We start from the raw sequence: 12,748 nt of genomic DNA, 5'->3' as shown, positions 1-12,748 counted from the left end.
GCAAGAGGATATGCGTAGATTTGTGTTTTGTTGTTGTTGTTGTTCTTTTTGAGACAGAGTCTCACTGTATCACCCTCCATAGAGTGCAGTGGCATCACAGCTCACAGCAACCTCCACCTTCTGGGCTTAAACAATTCTCTTGCCTCAGCCTCCCGAGTAGCTGGGACTACAGGCATCCACCACAACGCCCAGCTACTTTTTGGTTGTGGTTGTCATTGTTGTTTGGCAGGCCTGGACTGGGTTTGAACTGCCAGCTCTGGTGTATGTGGCTGGTGCCTTACCTCTTGAGCTACAGGTGCTGAGCCTGCACCATTTTATATATGGGACTTGAGCATTCTTGGATTTTATTATCCTTGGAGGTCCTGGAACAAACCCCCTACAAATACTAAGAGATGAATATATTTGCATATAACCTACACACAGTCTCCCATATACTTTAAATCAACTCTAGATTACTTAGAACAGGGGTCCTCAAACTTTTCAAACAGGGGGCCAGTTCACTGTCTCTCAGACCGTTGGAGGGCCAGACTATAGTTTAAAAAAAAAAACTATGAGGGCAGCACCTGTGGCTCAGTGAGTAGGGCACCGGCCCCGTATGCTGAGGGTGGCGGGTTCAAGCCCAGCCCCGGCCAAACTGCAACAAAAAAATAGCCGGGCATTGTGGCGGGGGCCTGTAGTCCCAGCTGCTCGGGAGGCTGAGGCAAGAGAATCATGTAAGCCCAAGAGCTGGAGGTTGCTGTGAGCCATGTGACACCATGGCACTGTACCAAGGGCAGTAAAGTGAGACTCTGTCTCTACAAAAAGAAAAAAACAAAAAAACTATGAACAAATTCCTATGCACACTACACATATCTTATTTTGAAGTTAAAAAAACAAAACAGAAACAAATACAATATTTAAAATGAAGAACAAGTAAAGTTAAATCAACAAACTTATCAGTATTTCAATGGGAACTATGGGCCTGCTTTTGGCTAATGAGATGGTCAATGTCCGGTTCCATATTTGTCACTGCTAGTCATAACAAGTGATGCAAGTGTGCATCAGTTAGTCCTGAGACTGAGAGGAGGAGTTGAGGGACAGAGAGGAGGGGAGTCAGAGAGTGCAGTGCACATTCCACTGCGGGCCCAGGAACAGTCTGCTGCTAAACAGGACAGGCAGCGGTGGCAAAAACACGGCGGGCCAGATAAATGTCTTCAGCGGGCTGCATATGGCCTGCGGGCCGTAGTTTGAGGACCCCCTGACTTAGAATACCTAATACAATGTAAATGTTGTGTAAGTAGTTGTTACACTGTACGGTTTTTTTAATTTGTATTTTTATAGTATTTTTCTATATTTTCGATCTGTGGTTGGTTGAATCCATGGGTTCAGAACCTAAGGGTAGAGAGGGCCAACTGTATACTCAGAGAGGTACTGGCGAGACTTCAACTCAGGGATTAGTTGCAGAGTTGCGGGCAGGGTAATAGGAAGCTGACCAGGGTTGGAACCTGGTGGCGCTTATGGTACAGGAAGCTATTACAACCCCTAGACCTGAAAGGACAAGAGAGAGGAGCTGTCACTATGAGGGGCTGCTCTGCTAGAGCTGTGCACACAGGCCCTGCGGGGCGGGGATGGGGGATTAAGGACTCCTACTTCATCCTGACAGTGGCTCCTGTGTGTGCACACCAGGTCAGCAGCAGAACCTTCCAGTTGCCCCTCAGCATCTGCTCTTGTTCTTTGGAAGAAAAACTCGTGTCTGTATTGCATAATAGTTACAGAATTTCTGTTTGGAATGATGAAAGGTTTTGGAAATAGATTGTGGTGATGGTTGCACAATATTGTGAATTTGCTAAATGCCACTGAAGGGTTCACTTTATTATTGTTTTTTTCCTTCATGCTTCTCGACAGGGATAAAGTGTTCCTTTTTATTTATTTTTTATTTTATTTATTTACTTATTTGAGACAGAGTCTCATTTTCTTGCCCCCAGTAGAGTGCTGTGGCATCATAACTCACAGAAACCTCAAACTCTTGGGCTCAAGCAATCCTCTTGCCTCAGCTTCCCAAGTAGCTGGGATTACAGGTGCCCACCACAACACCTGGCTATTTTTTAGAGACAGGGTCTTGCTCTGGCTCAGACCTGTCTTGAACCTGTGAGCTCAGGCAATCCACCTGCCTCAGCCTCCCAGAATGCTGGGATTACAGGCATGAGCCACCATGCCCGGCTAAAGTGTTCATTTTTAAATGGTTAATTTTATGTTATGTGAATTTTGCCTCAATTTTCTTTCTTCCTTCCTTTTTTTTTTTTTTTTTGAGACAGAGTCTCACTCTATTGCCCAAGCTAGAGTGCTGTGGCATCATAGCTCACAGCAACCTGAATCTCCTGGGTTCAAGTCTCCTCCTGCCTCAGCCTCCCAAGTAGCTGTGACTACAGGCACCTGCCACAAGGCCAGGATAATTTTTCTATTTTTAGTGGAGGCCAAGTCTCACTCTTCCTTAGGCTGGTCTTAAACTTCTAGGCTCAAGGGATCCTCTACTCTTGGCCTCCCAGAGTGCTAGGATTACAGATGTGAACTACCATTCCTAGCCTCAATTTTCTTTTTAATGGAAGAAAGACAAACCTCATCTCCAAGAGTAAAAAGAGACACAAAGTCTCCTCAAGACTATATCCTTGTTCTCCTTCAGTCATATTCACCTGGAGCGCAACCTGAAATGCCAGTCATTCCCAGGGCTCTTTGAAAGCATATACTGCCTCCTACCTGTTAACAGCCCAATTGCAGGATGAAACAACAGAGGGTGCAAAGAACAACAGAAAGCTGCTACACCCCCTACTTTTTCAGCTGGTCCCAAGGCCTAAGTTAACCATGGCATCCTTCCTCCACCCCCACTTCCTTTTTCCTCTGCCCATCCTTCCATACTTTGGCTGATTGGGGGGTTAAATCTAGTGGAGTGTCCTAAACCTTTATTCCTATCCAATTCAGCTTCCTACTGTCTTTGCTGGGTTGCCAGCTTTCCACTGCTGTCAAATTGGACATGGAGAGTCCCCTGTCTACACCACTGCAGCAGGAGCCTACTGGCCTTCTGGTAATTTACATTGATAACTATCTGAAGTAGGTGACACTCCTCTCTGCCTTTTGGTTAAGCAACATGAAGAGCTCCAAACCACCAGGAGGAACATGCTACTTCCAATTTAAACAAACTGAGAGGTCAAAAATTGAAAATGAAAGATTATTCCGAAACATGAAATGAAAGGAAACAGAGTCCAGGATCTGTGTGGGCAACAGTGGCCTTTATTCCCACCCAGGTGTAGGTGAGTTGAGTTTGAGAAGGAAGTCAGCACGTGGGTTAAGGTGGATGGGAATTTTAAAGGGTCGGAAGGGTAGGGGTTGGCACAGTCCCTCTTTCCGGGGTGGGACATTCTATTTGGGCAGGTCGGTTCTATTTGGGCTGCCTCCTCCATTTGACTCTTATCAGGAACCATATCTGTGTTCCCTGGTGGAAAGATTCCTCCTTTGGGCATTAAGGACTCCAGATCCATTGAACACAAAATTGAAGAGACAAAAAGCAAAAATTCCTGCAGTCAGTGATTTGGAATAACAGGAGAACCACCCCCACGTCCGCCCCTTGGCCCCTGGGTCTGTGTGCTCTGGCTCTTGAGATGGGGGAGCCATATGTTAGCCACTGATTTGAAGCATATACTGCCTCCTGCCTGTCAACAGCCCAATTACAGGGTGTCGTGTCCCTGCTGGCTACACCCAAGATGCCTCCCTTCTAGGGCCCATTATAAAACCAGCACATTCCATGGGCGAAATTGCTGTGTATCCTTCACCATAAAAGGCAGGCAATGTGTGTGATAGCAGAGTGATGAATGAGCTCTTCTGTCAAGTCTAGAAACGATGGTGCTGGCAGAAGTAGTGCAGGCAGGGAAGGGAAGTCCACATCAGGAATACGTGGTTATAAATAGCTGCCCCCTTCACCAAGGAGGCTGAGTGCAATCAACCTGCCAATCTGTAGCTAGCTGGTCCCCCTAGGGCAGTGGCTCTCAATTTTTTTGGTCTCAGGAACCCTTACAGACTTATAAATCACTGAAGATCCCAAAAGGGTTTTGTCCATGTGGGTTATATCCATCAATTTCACTGAATTAGAAATTTCAACAAATCAACCAGGCACGGTGGCTCATGCATGTAATCCCAGCACTTTGGGAGGTCAAGGTGGGAGGATCGCTTGAGCCTAGGAGTTTGAGACCAGCCCGAGCAACATAGTAGACCTCATTTCTACAAAAAATAGAGAAGTCAGCCGGATGTGGCGGCGTGCATCTGTAGTTCCAGCTACTCAGAGGCTGAGGCAGGAGGATCACTTGAACCCGGGAATTTGAGACCATGCTGGGTAAAAATAGCAAGACTCCACCTCAAAGCAAAAACAAAGCAAAGCTTTAAAATACTAATTTATTTAAGACTAATGAACCCAGTACATGTTAAAATAAATACACCATTTTAAATAAAAAATAACATTCAAAACAAAAATTATGTGAAGAATGGCATTATTTGACATTTTTGCAAATCTCTTTAGAGTCTGGCATGATAGAAGGCAGCTCGAATCTCAAATTTTCGGCATTGGAGCTGTTGTACAATTGTCACGTGGCCTCTGGAAAATCCCACTACACATTCATGAAAGAACAACAGTAAATAACAAATGCAATCAGTGTAATCTGGCTTATTGTACCTTCAATGAATCCCCAACAATAAAAAAAAAAAAAAAGAACAACAGTAAAAAAGGCAAATTATTTCTTAGCATTAATACAAAAATAAATTTGACCTCAAAGAACTCTTGCAAGAGTCTTGGGACCCCCAGGAAATAGTGCCATATAGGAAATTTCGTCTTTGTTGCTGGCGGCTCGGGCATTCAAAAATGCCAGTTGCAGGTCAGACCTGGTGAGGGAAACGTGTTGAGCCTCTGTGTGTTGGTTTTCTGTGGCCGCCCTCACAAATTATCACAACCTTACTGCCTTAAAACCACCCAGATTTATTATGTTACCATTCTAGAAATAAGAATCTGAAATGGATTTCACAGGGCTAAAATCCACATGTTGGCAAGTCTTCATTCCTGTTTAGGGGCTCTGGAAAGAAACTGTTTTCCTGCCCTTTCCAGCTTCCAGAAGCCCCTTACCACCTTCAAAGCCCACAGTGGCTGATCAGATCTTTCTCACATCACATCACTCTGACTTTGACTCTTCTGCTTCCTTCTTCTACATTTAAAGACCTTTGTGATTACCTTAGGCCCACCCAGATAATTCAGGATGATCTCCCTAGTTTAAAGGTGGGTTGATTAGCAAACTTAATCCCATCTGCTACCTTAATTCACCCTATGTCATGTAATGCAGGGGGATGGTATTCTGCCTACTACACCAAGCACAGCCCCATCCCCTGGCACCATGGCCACTATGGGGACCTGTTAAGCAAGAACCAGGGTAATGGGGGTGGAGGTTGATATCTACAGGATGGGTCATAATGTCCATCTGATTATTAACAGCTTCTCCCCAGTGGGTGCCCTCTTGGGGTGTTTGTGAGGTTAAAAATAGCTTCTCCTCCACTTCAAGTAGCCCCTGCACATCTCTCTTACACTGTCTCATTACCCATCTTTAAGGCTTGGAATGTCTGAGTCCCTAACCAGCCGCTGACTGTTGGCCCTGCTCATGGGTCAGTGTGGATCCGTAGCTCAGGTCACCTCTCCTCCCATGCAACGTGGATAATCCACATGGCCAGAGGTTCTGCCTGCTGAGAGCTTCCTTCATCACTGTCCTCTGGGGACACCCTGAGTGTGGCTGTGATGCAGCAGTGGTTCATTTGTGGTTGGAAATCATGTCTGTGCCTTTTCTTTTGTGTTAAGTGGTCATAGCAACTTCATCAAGTGTGGGTTGAAGGAGAAGCAGTGAGGAAATGAGAACAGATACCCTGGGAATTTGAACCACCTGCTGGAGTAATTCCCGTGTGCCTTCTGGACCTGCTCAGACCTGATCTCATACACCCTGTTTACTAGCAGGCTGCCACCACGCATGCCTAGTTTTATGACTAGGTGCATCAGATAATATCCCATTCTGGTTCCATGGGTCACTTGGCATCCCACGGTCAGACATCCCACCTCCACCATGTCCATTTGTGAGCCAGAAGCTGTTTATTTCTTTCTTTGTTTATTCGACAGTCTTGCTCTGTCCCCTGGGCAATGGCATCATCATAGCATTGCAACCTCAGACTCCTGGGCTCAAGTGATCCTCCTCCCCCAGCCTCCCTAGTAGCTGAGACTATAGGTGTGCACTACCACATCTGGCTAATTATTATTTTTTTTTTGTAAAGACAGGGTCTCACTATGTTGCCCAGGGTGGTCTCAAATTCCTAGTCTCAAGCAATCCTCCTGCCTCAGCCTCCCAAAGTACTGGGATTACAGGTGTGAGCCACTGAGACTGGTCTTAGAGCTGTTTTTTTTTTGTTGTTTGTTTTTTGGGTTTTGGGTTTTTTTTGAGAGAGTCTCACTATGTCACCCTCAGTAGAGTGCTGTGGCATCAGCTCACAGCAACCTCAAACTCTTGGGCTAAAGCGATTCTCTTGCCTCAGCCTCCCAAGTAGCTGGGACTACAAGCGTCTGCCACAACGCCCAGCTATTTTTTGGTTGTAGTTGTCATTGTTGTTTGGTAGGCCTCAGCTGGGTTTGAACTCAGCAGCTCCCATGTATGTGGTTGGTGCCCTAGCTGCTGAGCTACAGGTGCCAAGTCCTTAGAGGTGTTTTTTGAATGGAGAGAAGTTATTGACCAGAGAGGGTGAGACTTAATCCAGAGCTCTAAAGAGCTGTAAATGGATTGTTGTTCTCCCATTGGGGCTTGTCCACAGTGACTTTTGCTACAGTGACTTCCAAATCATAGCTCTTGTGACAAGGCAGTTTTCTCTGCAGCCTTACCTTGCTCCAGGCCTCACTCAGACCTTAGAGCAGTGGTTCTCAACCTTCCTAATGCTGCCTTTTTTTTTTTTTGGCAGTTTGGCCAGGGCCCGGTTCAAACCCACCACCCTCAGTATATGGGGCCGGCGCCCTACTCACTGATCCACAGGCTCCGCCCAGCATGACCCTTTAAATAGTTTGCGACTCACAGGTTGAGAACCGCTGCCTTAGAGTCTTATGGGTTTTCCAGTAAATGGGTAGAGCAGCACAGCCGAATGTGCTATATATTGCCTCAAAAATCCAGTCGCATCAAAGATTTTGCCTCTTTCTTTGTAGTGGGCCATATATGGTTCAGCAGCTTGTTTTTCACTTTAGAAGTGATATCCTGACATGGCCCAGACAACAGAGTCCCTTAGAAACTTTGCTGACATGGCACATCTCTGAATTTTTGCAGGGTTTATCCCCCTTCTGTGGCATATAATGTTTTAATAAGAATCTCGTGTGCTTGCAATTTCCTGCTCACCGGGGCCAATTACCATAATGGCATCAATGTAATGGACCAGTGAAATGAACTATGTCAAGATGATCAATGGTTCTTTGGACATAGGGAGAGCAAAGCTCCAAGGAAACAGTGAAGGAAGACTGCTGTGCCCTTCCCAAGGCAAACTATTTCTATCTTAGTGGAGCAGAAAGAAAGCACTGGGGATCAAAGATACACAGCAGGCCAGGGGTGGTGCTGATTTGTTCCAGTAAAAATTCCATGTCTGAAGCCACAGCTGCAACTGGCATTGCACCTGACCTTATGGTAATCTGTAGTCGTTCTCCAAGACCAACTGGTTTCTGCAGTAGCCAAATAGGTGAGTTCAGCTGGATCGTGACAAGAATGACTACTCTCCATCTTTTGGGTCTTTGAGGGTGGTACTGATCTCTGAAATTCCCTTAGGAATGTGGTGTTGCCTTCAGCCTGCTGCTTTGACGTTGAGTTCAGGGGCTTCCATTTGGCCCTTCTAACCCCTAGAAGATCTGAGTTCCACAAGTCAGGAAATGAGTGGGGGGAATTATCTCAGCTTATGTACAGACACAGGATGGGTCTCTGTGTCTCTTCAGAATCCACCTGGGCCAAGCCTCTGTCCATCACCTGACCTCCAGAGAAACACCCCCCCCTCTCTAACTGGTGACCATGGCGGCATTTTGAATTTCCAGGAATCATCAGCAGTTCTGAGCCAGGATTTTCCTCTTTTCCAAGTAGACAACTGGTCCTGTGGGAGAACAGTTAAGGAGAAATTCACAGTAAGAGGGGAGTCCGGAAAGTATCTAGCCATTGTCAATACTATTTTTTTTCATGTTACATGACTGGGTACTTTCTGGACAGTCATTTACACTTACAGCAGTGTTGCAGACTCCTGCCTCCAAGGGGACTGAGGAATTAGATAAGGGATGGTGAATCCCCATTTGGAAAACTTGAATCAGGTTTCTGCCCACCAGACCTAGTAGAGTTTTTCTTCTTATTTAGGTAAAAATTTAAATGGTAGACCTCCCCACTACATCAAGGACACCATGCTCGATTAGCCATTACATTGATCCATGAGGGTCAAACACTGATCACCACTCCTTCCACGGGCCTTATTATAAAGAACCTTGCCTCTGCAGTTAATTGCCACCACTGGGCCTCTGTCACTGCTGGGTCTCTTCTAGAAACCAAGAAGCAAATACATCTGGCCTGTCCTATGTTATCTCCAGTCGACAGAGAAACTAGCAGAGCGCTTTTTAGAAACTATGGTCCTGTTCTCCCTCAGCCTCCCCCACAGCTTGCCAGGGGAGTCCCAGCCTGCCTGGGACTTTGCAGGCCACAATTGAGTCCAGGTTGCAATTAGGCAACTCAGGCTGGTAATGCCACACAGGTGCTCAAGCCAACACAACCACGACCCTGGGTGAGCACACCATATCAATCAATCTGGCCCAGTCTAACCTTAAATTTTGTCTTCCTCAGCCTAACACCATTGGATGCTACCCAGACTCTTATACTTTTTAGACTGGGCTATACTAGGATATGATTCTGTTCTAATTCTTATTCTGTATTATAGGCCTGGAGTCAATGAGAGGTGATGGGGGTACATCCTGGGGAAGATCAGTGTCCCCTTGTGAGGTAACTGCCTCAAGTGAAGTCACTAAAAGAATTTTATGCCAGGGAAGGCTGGTTTCCTCAGACTGAAAGCAGGGGCCACTGCCTTTACCAGCAAGGAAGATTCAGGGGGTGCTGGTATTCAAAGTTCTAGCCAATGATGCCTCCAACCATTTTGGGGTCCCATTCCTTTTTTTTTCTTTTGAAACAGAATCTCACTTTGTCACCTGGGTAGAGTGCCATGGCATCATAGCTCATAGCAACCTCAAACTCTTGGGCTCAAGGGATTCTCTTGCCTCAGCCTCCCAAGTAGCTGGGACCACAGGTGTCCCCCCCCCCACCCCTCACACCTGCCTATTTTTAGAGACAGGAGTCTCGCTCTTGCTCAGGCTAGTCTTGAACTCCTGAGCTCAGGCAATCCACTTACCTTGGCCTCCCAAAGTGCTAGGATTATTGGTGAGAGCCACCGTGCCCAGCCCTCCCATTCCTTCTTAACCAGTGTCCTTCCCTAAGCATAAGAGATTTAATGAGGTCTCACAACCCTGTGATTTTTATAGTCGGGCCTGAGCTAGGTCCTCAGCCACATCCACCCTGTGGCCAGCAGTGATTGAAGATTCTTTCAGGGACACACAAGGCCTTTCTGAATTCCCACCCCTGCGCTGAGTCGGAAATTCAAGGCTTTCAATCTGTTCTTCTCTTGGTGCATATTTCTAGGGCAGTAAGATATAGAGTCAGAAGCCCACACCACAGTCTTTGTCACTATTTCCTGGTCATTTGATCTCTCAACATCATGCCACCTGTGGTCAGAATGTGACCCACTGTGATAACCCCTGCACGCTGCAGTTTACCACTGTGCATTAGCCTCATCACAAGGGTTATTCATGGCATAATCACAATGTGAGTGACCCAATCCCAGAAGCCACCCAAATATCTGTTTCCCAGGGCTATTCCAGCACCAATTGTTGCAGCAGCTGGGGCCCTGGGTGGAAGCAGACTGCACACTCAAAGGGGCGGCTGAAAAGGGCCTGATGAAGGGATCCTTACAAAGTGGTGGGCAGAGCCGAAGGAGCCAAGGACGGCTGGTGAGGCCCTTGAGCTGCAGCAGAGGAGGCTGTCACCAGCCGGGAAGCAAGGGAAGGTCCTGGATCCTGGAAGGAGCTGGAACCCTCCCCCCACCCAAAAGGCAACCTTCGGGCCCAGTGAAGTGGGGATGAAGGTGAAGAGGTGACCTGGCCTGATAAGAGGAACATCAGACACCTTCTTTACAGATGAGAAAACTAAGGCTTAGCTGCCACCGTGCAATCCAGCAGACAGGTCCAGAGTCCCCACTGTGTGTGCTGTGTGTGTATGTGTGTGTGTGACTAACGTGTGTCTGTCTGTGTCTATGTGTATACATGTGTGTATGCGTGTGCACACGTGCATTTGTGTGCGTGTGTGTATGTCTATGTATGCGTATGCTTGGGTGTGTGCAAGTGTGCATGTGTGTGGTAAGTGTGTGTATCCGTATGTATGTGTATGTGTGTGCGTGCATGTGTCTGTGTGGGTGTGTGAGTTTGTATGTAAGTGTGTGTGCTGATGCTTGATTGTGTATGTGTGTACGTGCATGTGTGTGCATGTGTTATGAGTGTGTATATGTGGGTATGTACGTGCATGTGTGTATGTGGGTGGGTGTGTGGCATGGGGAGGAACCAGCAAGCTGCTGAGAGAAGTGCCCACTGAGCTTCACTTCCCAACTCTAATAGGCTTGTCCCTAATTTCTGCCCACACCATGGTCCCAGCAAAAGGATCATGATGTGAGAGCTGGAAAGAAATTTCAAGGAGTGTTTTTTGAGGCCCTACTGTGTGCTGCACTCTGTGCTCAGGAAGTGGGAGGGGATTGAAGGCAGCACTTGAGAGAGTTGAAATCCACCTCTGTGGTTCCCCAGAGAGGGAATCAGGAAGGAAGACCAAGAGAATTGAGCCCAGGAGCTGGAGTCCAAGTCCAAGGTGGAAAGTCTGAGAGCCACTGAGAAACAGAAGGGGGCAGCCTTCACAGTCTCTGGGGCTGCTTCTCTTTCAGAGGTCCTAAGGTACCTGATGGCAGGCAGCATTGTAGAAGGGGAAAGGGGAGGTCGAAAGTGGCTCTGAAACCAGGTGGCAGGTGGTCAGAGAAGGTACCCTAAAGTGGGCGTGACTGTGGCACTCGGCACAAGCCTAGAGGGCACCATATTGGGGTCCCATCAGGCAGACTCACTGACTCAGTATTCTTTTTTTTTTTTTTTTGTAGAGACAGAGTCTCACGTTATGGCCCTCGGTAGAGTGCCGTGGCCTCACACAGCTCACAGCAACCTCCAACTCCTGGGCTCAAGCGATTCTCTTGCCTCAGCCTCCCGAGTAGCTGGGACTACAGGCGCCCGCCACAACGCCCGGCTATTTTTTGGTTGCAATTTGGCCGGGGCCGGGCTTGAACCCGCGACCCTCAGTATAGGGGGCCGGCGCCCTACTGACTGAGCCACAGGCGCCACCCATGACTCAGTATTCTATCTGCCCAGGGTCCTCTGGCTGACTCTCCATGCCGTCTAGCCAGCCCTCCAAGATCCCTTTGGCCTAGCCTGGCCCACTGGTTCTGCTTTGCTAAGTAGCTCATTTCACACAGTGTGATGTCAGATGTGCTGCTCATTTAATGTCAGACAACCCACACTGAGGGGAAGTGGCGGAGGAGGTGGTGGTCACTGGCTCTAACTTAGCCAGAGGCTCACTCTCCAGGCCCTGAATCTACAAGGGCTTCAGCTTATTTTTTCCCATGGACCGCAGAGACTGCAGCAGGTAACACCCTGAATATCAACAAAGGGTCTCATTGAAGATAAGTGGATCGGCAAGAATGTCATAGAAAACACTGCTCTTGCCTGTAGCCGGGTGATGTGGCGGGTGCCTGTAGTCCCAGCTACTTGGGAGGCTGAGGCAAGAGAATCGCTTAAGCCCAGGAGCTGGAGGTTGCTGTGAGCTGTGTGAGGCCACGGCACTCTACCGAGGGCCATAAAGTGAGACTCTGTCTCTACAAAAAAAAAAAGAAAAGAAAAGAAAATACTGCTCTTGCCTGTATAGGGCATAAAAATCCAGCTACCACCAGTAGGGGTTGGGGGCTGACTGGAAGGTGATAGTAGGGAATTTCTGGGCCAATGGCAGTGTTCTTTATCATGATTGGTGTGTTGTAAAAACTCACTAAATTCTACGCTTAGGATCTGTACATCTTACTATAAAATTTATCTCCATTAAAAAATTATATGTATAGCCTCGGCGCCCATAGCACAGTGGCTACAGCGCTAGCCACATACACCGAGGCTGGCAGGTTCAAACCCAGCCCGGACCAGCTAAACAATGATGACTGCAACTGTTACGCCCCAACTCCATCTTGCTAAGGGCTTTCAACACTCCCCCTTTAAGACAGGAAGCTCAGCTGAAAGAGTTCAGTAATAACTGCAGAACCCCAGCTTCCCCTTGTAAGGACTCCCCTTACCAGGTGTTGGCGCTTGTGAAATTCGGCTTCATTAAGGATTCTCCCACCCCGGGCGGCGCCTGTGGCTCAAAGGATTAGGGCGCCAGTCCCATATGCCAGAGGTGGTGGGTTCAAACCCAGCCCTGGTCAAAAAAAAAAAAACACACACACACACAAAGAAGGATTCCCCCACCCCTACCGAAAGCCCCTTATGAAAGGTTTCCACCCCTGCTTCTAGGGGTCAAGAGAC

This window comes from Nycticebus coucang, chromosome 22 (genome assembly GCF_027406575.1).
Source record: "Nycticebus coucang isolate mNycCou1 chromosome 22, mNycCou1.pri, whole genome shotgun sequence".
Lineage (NCBI taxonomy): Eukaryota > Metazoa > Chordata > Mammalia > Primates > Lorisidae > Nycticebus > Nycticebus coucang.
The sequence above is the reverse complement of the archived record's forward strand: the minus strand, read 5'-3'. Positions refer to the sequence as shown.